Here is a 12,868-nt window from a genome sequence, read left to right on the forward strand (position 1 = left end):
TAATCTGTGGACAGTTGTTTGGACTTATTTTTTTCTGAAAAAGTGCTAAAGTAGAAAAAATAACTTTATTAAGTCAAGCGTTATCATAATATGTTATTGTACAAGTATTTATCTAGATTTAAAAGAAACATTATTTTTTATGTTGAAGAAATTTTAGAAAATGTGTTTAAAATTTATCGATTTAATAGTTATCGAAATCAGCAAATTTGTTCGATATTTTCTGTCTCCAGTTTTACTTAAAAAGGAAACCACTATAATAAATCGTGTGGCGCAGAAAGTTTCCGAACCCCTAGACTAAGCAAAATTTTGAATCTGTGGACCAATATTTATTCATCAACTCATTGTAGAAAGTTTGGTAGACCTTAAACTAAGTAAGTTTCCAAATCTGAAGACAGTTATTTGGACTTCACATGTTTTCAGAAAGATATTGGGAACCTCTAAACGAAGCAATATTTCGAATTTTTAGCAAGTTGTTTGGACAACTACGTAGAAAAAACAATCAAATTAAATCACAAGTTATAATATTTTATACTAACTATATATCACTAAAAGGAAATCTGTAAGCACTAATGCACAGTGAGAGCCAACAAATTGTCACCTAAAATGCAAAACAACGCGTCTGGAAAAAAATCGAATTTGAGCTTTTTATTGCTTACGATTCACTACATCATATAAGATATATGCAGCATAAAATTTTCAGCTTCTAGTAACAGATATAACCAGTATATAACTATTTTATAACCAGAACTCAAATTTTTTTCAATATTAGTGGTAGCTATTATATCATTTTTCCTTCGTCAGTAAAATTATGAAAAGTGAGGTTACGTTATTTTGCAGTTAAGGTGACGAAATATTAAGAAAATACTAATTATGCTTAATTTTAATTTTTAAGAAATTTCTTAAGTTTAAATAAGATGAGTCAACTATGTTGCAAATATTAATCTGCGATGACGGAAATAATACTGGATTCTTTAATAAAAGTAATTTATGCAGCAGCATTAATGTCAAAAATTTTTTTGTTGAAAATTTTATATTTCATTTCATATTATTTTTGTATTTTTATAATTTTTTTTTAAATTTTGAATTAATATTTTTTGCTTCACCAGAAAAGGAGCAGCCCAATTTGTTTATATATTTTTTATTCTTAATTTTAATTACGCCTCATAATTCAGGCTTAACTCACTTTCGAGAATTTATTATTATTTAACAAACAGCATAAAAAATTACTATTCAAATTAACGGCAAAAATTCATGTGAATTTTGAACTTAACTGCAAACAGCAATTTGTATTTGTCCGAAAGCAAATTAGTTAGAATGCAAAACATGCGCCAAAATAATAATTATTGACAGTAAAACACACGTAGGAAACAAATTATTTTGCAAAGCAAAATTCAATAACAAAAACAAAAAACGAAAGCAATAACAATTTTTTGCTATGGCAAAGCTATAACTATATGCATATATACATATACATATGAGTATGTGTGTGTGTTTGCTTTTTGTTTTGCCCAACACATGCGGCCAAAAGAGATAAGCTGTCAAAATTGGCAAATTTCATGAGCAACGTGCTCCAAACACCGGGCTAAGACCTTGTGTGACTTCTTTGTTTATACATATGAGCGTTGGTATGTGTGCCTTTTATTTATTTACTTTTTGTTGCTGTTTCGCCTTTTTTATTTTCATTTTATTTTTGATTTTTGCGAACTCATTCCATTTGTTACTCTTTCCTCATTTGTGTTGCCATGCTTAGCTAAATATTTTTTTCTACTGCCGTGTGCTCTTTGCAGCCGCTGTATACCTATTTCATAGTGATTCCGCGCAATTTTTTGTTTATTTCTGAAAATTTCTTGCTCATTTTTTGCCGCGCGCAACGCGAACTAAATTATTCAGCAGCGAAAAAAGCCGGCGGCGCGGCGCGTTTAAGGTTAAACGACCATTTGAGGTAATGGCCGGTTGTTGTCGGCTGTCCGGCGCGCTCGTTGGCGCGGTGGGGTGTGGCGGGCGCGCCGCTTGCTTACTGTTAGCGCACACACACATGCACGTTGCGCTTACGTCACAGTGACTGAGACAAGTTGAATGAGCGCTGCCAAAATTAGCGCAAAGCTGAAACGCGTCGGTGTCGCTGTGCTGTGCGCGAGAGCGTGGCGCGTCAAAGCTTAAAGCCACACGCTAGCACGTTGAAATACGTAGCGCAAAAACGCGCTGCTAATCATGCGTTTGACGCTTATTAAATTAGTAACAATTTACCAGCGACATTTAATCAGCGGTATTTATGTATATTATACTCTTTGGAAGCCGCACAATACGCGCATTATCAGTGGTGGTCGCGCCAGGTGCGCGGCGCGTCGTCCAGACGTCGGCGTGCTTGGATTATTTGTGAAATTCCACAATTGGAAAGAATATTCGTGACCATGTGCGAGGCGCGTACATGCAATTGTGCGAGTTTAGGCGTGAGGGTTCGGTCTTTTTCTTTATATAATTTCGTTCTGAGGTATTTTTAACGCAGCTATTTCTGTTTAGCGAAAGTCAAGCATGTGCTTTTTAGTTTTATTTTTTATATGTGTTATGAGCTTTGTGTATGAATTTACGGAAGAAAATGTTGTGACGACCCATAAAGCAAAATATTTTTAGCCTCGTAACCAAATATTTTATAAATAAGGAAAAATTTTGTAAATTTTCAAGTCCATCTATGGAATATATAACTTCGTTCTTCTTTTCAGACATATTTCTTGTTTTTATTTACATATTCTTCCCTTCCCTCTCTTTCAGTCTTCCCTAAAACATGTAATTTCCACACTCTCTCCACTCTTTCTCTTCTCTACCAACTCTTTGGCTCACTGGGTTCAAGCCTGTCCATCCGCCTATCTCACTTTGTGTGGGTTTCAAAATGTCAATGACTCTTTACTTTCTTTTTGCATACAAAGCCACATAGCTCTAATACCCATAGTCATATTTATAACTGTTTTGTTCTACAAGCTATTGTCTGTCGACTGTGTGTTGTTATTATCATTGCGCTGTGCTTTTTTAACCCTTCCATTGTTTATTCTTTCCTTTCTCAATTTGTTTAGATCTAATCAAAATTTTTTTTTCTATTCGCTCGGTAGTGTTTCCCAGTCTTATTTGTGTTTGTAGAAATGAGTGAATGTGCTTTCATTTAAATTATTTGTTGTCTAGTCAGCTTTACCTACATAATTATTAGTTTCGGTTTTATAACCATGATATAAAGGTTGTTTTATAAATTGTGTGCAGGAATTATACTGTTAAAATTTAGCCGGTATTTCAGGGTATATTAAATATAGTATATTCATTTTCTTGCAGTTGCAATTTTCACTTTTCACTTTCACGTTGAAAGCTTTGACATCTCATATGCCTTGAATATTTTCAGCTAAAATGCTAATGATCCGCATCACTTTTAAATATCAATTTTCATGACCTGCTGGGAAAAATTATTTATTTTAACCATCGACTCAAAAGTTCTGAAAGCTGCGGTAAGCTTTTATCCAAAGTTTTGTCGAAAAGAGTATAAAACGGTTATTGAGGTTTGTATGCCGATTTCGGCATCGAATGTTCAGCTGATTTTTAATATTAGGCAATATGTGAAAAATTATAATTTGTTATATCGATAACTTCTGATTTATTAATCGATTGAAAAATTTCGATAAATTTGATGTTGTTGGTTTTTATAACCATTTTGCCTCAAAAACTGACATTTGTTGAACATATAGTTTTTATAATCGATTACTACTGATTTATTAATCGGTTTTAAAATTTCGATAACAGATATCTAATGAAACTGAATTGTTCGGTTGATTGTTAATATTGAGCAACTTTGTATCCAATGTGCTTTTAGAATTTATAATCGATAACTTCTGATTTATTGATCGATTGTAAACTTTCGATAAATTTGTTTTTGTTTGTTTTTCTAAAGTCTGCGTCAATAATTTACATTTGTTTAACATTTAGTTTTTATAATCGATTACCACTGATTTAATAATCGATAAACATCGATAACCGATATCTAATAAAGCTTTTGGATATTTAAATCCTACATTTCCATTCTAATATGATCACAAACATCTCACAAATTTTCGATTATATCAAAGGCTCAGCTGATAATCTTAAATATGTATTTAAAGAGCGAGGAATTTGTCCATTATAATAAGGACATTAATGACTCCAAAAAGTTAACTATTAAAAATCATGTCTGCAAGGAGATGCCAGACTAATGGGTAGTCATCTGATAACGAGATCAAATTCAAATTACAATGCCGCCTGGGAGCTACTGGCACTCAGGTATAGTACGCGAGCAAACTATTCAAGGATAATCTAGAGAGGCTGTTTGAACTACCACAGCGGACGGATGAGCCAGCATACAGCATGAAATATTTCTTACTAAATGACGTGTCTATCAATTTTAGAACCCCAACCGTGGCAAGATAAAATTATATAGTTCGTCATCATTTGGTCTTACAAACCAAATACCCTTTCAATCATTTTTTTCTCTTTTGAAATCTTCTGTTTAAAATCTTATTTAGTCGATTTCAAGTTTGCTTATTTTTTTTTTGTTGCTTATTAATCATAATACCATTTTTATTTAAATATATTACCCATATTCATTTCATCATTATTTTTTCCGATATTTCACTTGCTCTTTACGGATTTTTACGAGTTTATTGCACAGAACGCCTTTTCTGTTGTTGTTATTATCCAGCATTTCAGCAACTAAGCCGCAATACTTTTAATACGTGACATGTTTAAATTTCATTACACTCGCAATTTTAATTGGGAAAATTTCAAAAACAAAACAGAGAAGTCGTTGGCTTATTTTCTACTCATCACAGTTCAGTGCCCCGGCATTTAAGTGATACTCGCATAGCGGTGTTCGCTTTGGATTGTGTAATAATTCAAAATTCATTTAGCACAATTGGAATTACGTCAAATGTGGAAACTGTTTTAGCGTGTGGCAATTTGAAACAAATATGAAATGCAAAAACAAAAAGGTCGCAGCAGGTTCAATGAACGCGCCGAGCACAATTAGTAGAAGTGTGACTTGAGTGCGCCGAGAATTTGCGGCTAAATTTAGGTATTTATTTTAAGCACTAAGTGAATTTTTTCAAAGGAAAATAGTACAAAGCACATTCTTTCGCACCTCGTAGCTTTTCAACTTTTCATAATAAAATTCTACGCCACCCTTTTTAGACTTTTTGTTTTGTAGTCATCGCTGCCTTTTCCGGCACTTGAAAGCAAAGTTCTAAGTTTCCGCCTTCATCAGCGGCGAGTGTAGTGCTTAATAGCAGCGTAGAAAATGCTTAAAGTTTGTAATTAATCCTGTTAAAAATCCATTTCACCTGAGCCACCGCAAATGAACTCGACTCAGGGCTGAAGCCAATAGTTTGCTGCTTTTGCTGCAATTCGCTGGCGTTTGCTTTGTTACTGTTGTTGGATTCCCCATAGCCTGTGTTTGCGTTGAAAGTATTGTTTTTGTTGTTATTGTAGGTTTTGTTGAAAATTGTTGCTTTTGTTTTTATTGTTAGCGTTTTTGCATTGTTTCTTGTTTGTTGTTGACTTCTTTACTATTTTCCATTTCTGCCATATTCTCGTGCGCACAAAAGTATGCTTCTCAAAGCTTTTCCCGTATTAATTTCGCTTGAGTAGTTGCTGAGCCTCGCAAATGTTGGAGAACTCAAGGTTGAAGTGTGTGCACTCAATGGTTTTTCTGGGTACTTAAAGGAATACGTGGGAAGCCATACAAACATCTGCGTGAAACCACGGAGGGGTTCGAAATGAGAAATATGAGCTGAGTAAGTGGATGTTGAGATAAAGAAGTAGACTTAAGGAGCAGATGAAAACAGGTGTGTGTAAGAGTTTTGTGGGCAAAATGTTTCTTTTATGAGAATACAGAACCAGGATTTGCAGAAGAGGATCGTATTTATGGAGAGATGGGCATATGTAATCGTTTTTCTCTTTACGAGCTTTGCGAGGAGCCTCAACAGCACGCAGAGCGATCATATAATTGTGTTTTTTTTCCGTTTGAGTACTTGTGAGCTTGAATTCTAGTTCAAACTCTTTTTAGTTCTCTCGTTTTTTTTAGTTTATATTGAATGTAGTTCAATTAAGTTCTCTCCGAAAAAAAAGTTGGGTACTCTGAAACCTAAACTGACTTAGACCAATATCTCCAAAATACAAAAATACATAGATAACTACATTCTATGAATATGTTTCTCTAGGTTTAATAATAAAATGTTCACGTTCGGAATTTAGGTAAACCTTAGACCAATATCTCCGAAACAAAATAGTATTTTGGGATCAGGAAGTAAAAAAAACAGAATAGAAGATTTTTAAGCTGAAGTTTAAGCGCCACAACCATTGCTTCCCAAAGAAGTCCACTCTTAAGACATTTTGGAAATTTCTTTAAGACGTTGCTTCGTTCGAATAATTCAGCCACTAGAGGGCCATTTTCGAAAAAGTGGAGTGAATTATCAATACTCTACACAAAATTTATGTTTATTTCCAAATTACTCTTAAATCACTTCCTCAAAAATGTGCTTAGTTTCTTTTTTCTGTTCGCTTTTTGTGTCTTTTATAGTTTTTCATTGCTTTTAACTTCCCTCAACGCATTGAAAGGGAAATGTACGCATTGTGATGCGCGGCCCGTAAAAGTCGTAACAAATAAAGACAATGCCAACAACAAAAATAAACTATTTTTTATGCAAATTTTTTCTTTCTTTTCACTCTCCACCACACAAGCTTTCTATCACCTGCCAATTCGGTAGTCCAACAACCACGTGCTGCCTGCCAGCCCTCAGCGCCGCGCCACTTACAAATGCGTGTAGCGTGTGTGTATGTGTGTAAAACCATTTACATATATTTATGTTTACATACAATATCCACATGTCTGCATATATTAACTTGTCTATTTGTAGCTAATAACGTGCCAAATAATTTTCGCGCCTCGCAGCAACACAACGCCATCATTGTCTGTGGTGGCATCTTAATTTGTGGCAACTCTTCGTTGTAATGGAATTTGTGCCGGGAAGTCAATTTGTTATGGTTTTCGCTTGCGATTCGCGTCGGCAAGTGCGTATCAACACTTTTTGCCGACACTGTTGATACGCAGCCACACTTGCTTGGATACTTATGAGCTTCCACATTTATCTACGCGCTTCTTTGGCTTTGCCTTTCGTGGGCTCTTAAAGGCGTCAGTGAAGGGATTAGGTGCTATGTTAGCAAAGGGGGTGTGTTGAAGTGGTTTTCGTCAGAAGTCTTGGTACGTGCCCTTAATGAGTTTCGAATTTAAAGTGAGGCGATTCTAAATATGTTAAACTGTAGGGAATTTGGTATGCAATTTAGGTAGCTTTTTCTATGATTATGTGGTTAATTTGCGTGGAATTTAGAGTGTGAATTTGTGAACATTTCCAGAATGTTAATAAGGTGCTAAGGCTGTGGCGGGATCAGTTTAGCTCACTGAGTGTATGTATGTGTTGAGAGGAAATTTTTATTAAGTGCGAAGATTTGGAAACATAGATAGATCTTCTTATAGGCTAAATATACATACATTTGGAAGCTTATATATACTAGGAATATTCTGATATGCCAAATTTACACAAAAAACTGAAATTGTAGTAGCAATGGTCTGTGGAATATGTAAAGCTATTTTCATAAGGTAAATTTCATGAAATGTTTTTTCATAAATCGGATCTTATACCATACATTGTGAATTATTAAATTTTTAAATTAAAAACCAAAAATTAATTCCAAGGCCTAGCACCCATATAAAATTTTTGGAATTTTGAAATCGATTTTTAAATAAAAAATATATATTAGAAATAATTATCGCTTTTACAAATCGAAATCATTTAATAAATTTATTTAGATTTTTATAATCGATAATAATTTTTTATTATTATTTAGTTAAGATAATTTAAGTTTTTTGTATCGATTACTAAATGTTTAGCAATTCTCACTACCGATTTAGTTAACTTCACCTATTCCTGAAATCGTTTGCTAACATTTTGTAGAGGATTTATCGATTTTTATAATCAACTATGCTTTTAATTTGATAATTTAATTTTTTTGTTTTGTATTTTAGTAAAATATCGTTTAATTTATAATTTATCGACTATTTTTAAAAATTGATAAATTACGAACAAACATTAGATTTGATATAGCTGACTTATTGAATTTTAATCGGTTTATGTAGTTGACTTATTGATTTTCGCAATTTCTTAATTGATTTTTTCGATTATTTTAGAAATGTTTTCCATAAAATAAATTTTTTTTAAAGTTATTCGAAAAAATTCCTCAATACTAATAATAAAAATCAATTTTTTTAATTTATCGATTCTTTTGCAAATTTATCGACTATTTTACAAATTTATCGATTATTTTAAAATTTATCGATCATTTTTTAAAGCCGATAACTGTCTGCATGTACTAAATTTAAAGCAAAATTATTTATTAACTCACCTTAATACACGACTTTAATTATTGCTTCTTTTCTGTAAATGTTCTGCAAAAATTAGCTGTAAAGATAAGACAAAAAGATTTGTATGAAATAAGCGTCAAAATTAATAACAAAATTCTTAAGCTATATTATTTTAATTATATAAAGGTTTGACGGCTTGCAATTAAACCACGAAAGTGTTATTAAAATTTGAAATTTCGCTACCGAATGACAGGTGCAAAAGTGACTGTTGAAAAAACAGGTTTAACTGTTAATTGCAGCGGAACAGATTTTATTGCCTCACATATGTAAAAACTTATAATTTTTTTATTATTTACTACTCTTACTTTTTTAGCAATATTTGTTTTTGTCTTTAATTACTTTATTGTTTCTAATTTTTTATTATTTTGTATTTTAATTTTATATTTTTTTAATTTCTAATTTCTTAATTATAATTTTTTTATGAATTTTTTAATATTTGAAATTTTTTTTTTACTTTTAATTTTACAATATTTTTTTTTATTTTTGAAAATTTGTAATAATTATTTTGTTATTGCTTTTTTTAATTAATATAATTTTTATATAAGAAACTTTGTTAATTTAATTAACTATTATTATTATTTTTACAAAAAAAATTGTAAAGTGTTTATGTAAAAATTCATATTTTTTTATTAATTTGCATTCTTACCTTTTAAAATATATTTTTAATTTTTATTTTTTATGTTTTTACTTATTTGTTATATCTTAAATTTTCAATTTTTATATATTTTTTATATTTATTTTAATTATTTAAATTTTGTATTTTTTTAATAAATTTTGTTATTTTAGTTGAATTCATTATTTTTTTTATTATGATTTTTTACTTATTTAAATATATTTTGTTATTTATAACTTTTAATATTTTTATTACTTATGTTCTTATTTTTTTTTTTAATATATCTTTCCTTGATACTTTATATACTACAAATTTTTTTTTTTTTTGATATTTGTTATTTTTATTAATGTATTAAATACCCTTTTATTATAATTTTTTAATTATCCAAATTTTTATTATATAATAAATTTATTTATTTTAATTTTATGTATTATTATTTTTTATTATACTTTTTCAATTATTATTTTCCAAATTTTTTTTAGTATTTTTTTGCTTCTTCTGTATCAGGTTTTTACTCACAGCAACTGCTGCTGGTTAGTTATTAAAGGTGACTAAGCAAAAAATACTCAGTTAATAAAATAAAATTTTAGCAGAAATTAATTGCTTTGTCCAAAAAGCTAAACATAATAGTAAAAAGTGTCATTAATCAAATGTAGAAAAACATCCACGGAGTAGCAAAATTTATGTGCAACATTTGTCCAAACATTTCCGAGGCGAATCGGAGTTAATTATAAATAGATATTTATTATTTTACAACCTTTTAAGATTTTTTTTATATTTACTTGACGTACTCTTTAGTGAGTTTTTCTTTACCTTACTCAACTTAATTTAATAACACGATAACACTCGGTGTTTACGCTTGTAAATTAATTAGTGGCACTCAGCAATTGGCAAAGCTCCAAAGCAAGTGCTTAGCCAATGCTTCCACTTATTTGCATATGAACATATGTAACCAAGTTTTGTAACTTCCCACTTGCATGTGAAAAATTGTCATTTTTTTCGTGTCACTTAATGCAAATCGAATGCGCAATGCTGCCAATGAGGAAGCACTGCACGCCCATTGTAGCGAGTAGCTGTCATCAGCTCTTTGCCTATTCACATACAAACATCTTAATTTGTTTCTACGTAAGCTTTGATTTCCACCTACACTCTGGCCAACAGTCTGTCCGCACACTCCTTCCGCTTTCTACGGCACATATGTCTATTTTTTGCTTTAATTGACGGTGGCTTATTCTAAAAATAGCCATAAACACAGTCCACGTGTTAGTTAAAAACACATTAGATGATGTATATACAAGCAGTGAATTACTTGTATATACTCGTATAGTGTGTTTACTAAGCTATTCTTCTAGTATCCTTCAGTACTTTGCTGTTGCTGTGCGCTGTCAATGACTTTTTTCGTCCCTAATTGCCTTTGTCGCTTGGTCTCAGTTACTAACTCGATGTTATGTGGACATAATATTCTTTGTAAGAACATATTCGTATGTTTGCCATACACTTCCTGACTTACTTGTAGGTAAAAAGCTTTTCCTGATCAATTGAGACCACTTGCCCCAAAACCATTAACCCTTAAGCGGACATGTGTGCTTTAAAGGAACAGGTAATTTCACATAGCCTTGTAAGAACCAGGAAGATTTGCTCGCAGGTGCATTGAACAGTTAACAGATGGGGAATATATAAAAAATACATTAATGGAAGTTGGTTAAATGCACTCTATTTTAGCTCATTGATATGCTCAGGTGGCTAATTGTTATGTTTACGTGTCACTTTTCTCAGTTTTAAGACTATTCTGTTATGAGATTGTATATTATTTAGTAAATTAAAATTTATTTAATTTATATTTTATTTTTAATTACTATTTTCGTAATTTTCTTGACTTAGTTTTTTTTTTTAGATTTTCCTAAAATTTTTTTCATTAAATTTTTAACTTTTTTGAGTGCAAAGCAGTCATATGTTCACAGGTCAAGCACATTGCCACCTTCTAATGCACTCCTTTAGCTATGTTAAGCTATACATATGTATATATTTAGAATGCAAAGAAATCCATTGTAACAACAACAACAACAAAAATCAAGCACAGACAAGTGCAGTATCTGCTTACTGAAATTGAACAAATGGAAAACTTGCTGGCAACCACCGTCTGTGAGTGTCACATTCAGCCAAAGGTTTATTGAACTGTTAGTAGAGAATAGCACAGGAAACCAAAAGCCACAAATTAAATACGAGTTACATGTACACATACTATACAATATGTGTGGATAAGTAAAAATAGTTACATTTAAACTAAGAAAAAAACTATTGATAAGGTAGTTGCTGGAACTGAAATTATAAAGACAAAATTTAAGAAAAAATAAAAATACAATTAAATAAAAAATACAAATTTCCTTAAAATATAAGAAAACGTGACTTCGGCTGTACAGAAGCTAATAATACCTTTCACTGCTTGATTTTTTGTAGCATAAAGCAGTATAAAAAGCTCTTTATCTCGATTTTGATCAGTCAGTTAAATGATAGCTATGTTCTATGGTGCTCTGATCTATTCAATTTTTTCGGATATTGTACCATTATCTTGTATAACTAATTCATGCCCGATTTTGTGAAGATATCTTGTGTTATAAAAAGGTTGCCATACAATGACTTGAGAATGATCGATCAATTTGTATGGTAGCTATATGCTACCCGCTGCCCGATCTGAACAATATCTTCATAGAATGGATCATTCCCTTTGAAAATAATTTGTGATAAATTACGTGAAGATATCTCGAAAACTAAGAAAGTTTTCCATACAAAGACTTCACTTGGATCAGTGAGTTTGTGTGGCAGCTATATGCTATAGTTACCCGATCTGAACAATATTTTCACAGATTGTAGTGTTTGCTTTGAAAATAATCTGTGATAAATTACGTGAAGATATCTCGAAAAATAAAAAAAAGTTTTCATACAAGGACTTGGGTGTGATCGATCAATTTGTATGGGAACTAAATGATAAAGTTCCGACATCTATGATTCCAACGAATGAGCAGCTTCTTGGGAGAAAATGTCGCGTGCAAAATATCAGGTCGGTATCTCGAAATATAAACTGCGTATATATATACAGACGGTGATGTAGACAGACAAAAGCAAATGGTTATATCGACCCAACTCGTCACGCCGATCATTTCAGTTTCCCTCTGGGTGTTACAAACTTTGTGAAATACTTAATACGCCCTGTACAGGTTATAAAAATTCTGTTCCTGAAAAAATTATATACATATTTATCAGCTCAAATATCACATTTCCATAACACGCGATGTAAATATGCCCTGTATGTACTTTGCTATATTCACTTATACAGCATAATTAAATAAAGAATATCAAGCAAATCTGGGAAAACTGCGCCACAATTAAAGAGTGTAAAGATCGACAGCAAAAAGTGGGTCAATTATGAATGAGGTTCGGCAATATTACAAGCAAATAATTTTCCCCTTAACCATTTATTGCAAATAAGGGAATATTTGAATAATTTTCGCACTAACCTGTAATATTTTGCATTGAAAAGATAATATCCATATATTAACGTTTTATACTCTAATTTCAGCACTCTGACCTCTATTATACTCTTTTTTTTACAAACTAATTTACTACTTTCAGACTTTTATTTAAATATTAATTAGTTTAATGTTAATTATTTTACTATAAATATCATTTAATATTGTCACTTATTTTAGTTTGATTATAACTACACCAATTTTCTATATTCTCCTTTATTTTTGGCCACATACTTTGGCAAG

At 31.3% G+C, this 12,868-nt stretch overlaps 1 protein-coding gene across 2 annotated transcripts in view; it reads right to left on the minus strand.

Moving 5' to 3' along the window:
* Positions 1-12,868, minus strand: part of LOC105232405 (dual specificity tyrosine-phosphorylation-regulated kinase 2) — a 162,349-nt gene that overhangs the window by 102,053 nt on the left and 47,428 nt on the right. For both annotated transcript variants that reach the window (XM_049446875.1, XM_049446874.1), the window contains exon 3: positions 8,467-8,522. The gene's annotated coding sequence lies outside the window, so the exon portion shown is untranslated. The remainder of the gene's footprint in view (positions 1-8,466; positions 8,523-12,868) is intronic.

Source organism: Bactrocera dorsalis, chromosome 1 (genome assembly GCF_023373825.1).
Source record: "Bactrocera dorsalis isolate Fly_Bdor chromosome 1, ASM2337382v1, whole genome shotgun sequence".
Taxonomy (NCBI): domain Eukaryota; kingdom Metazoa; phylum Arthropoda; class Insecta; order Diptera; family Tephritidae; genus Bactrocera; species Bactrocera dorsalis.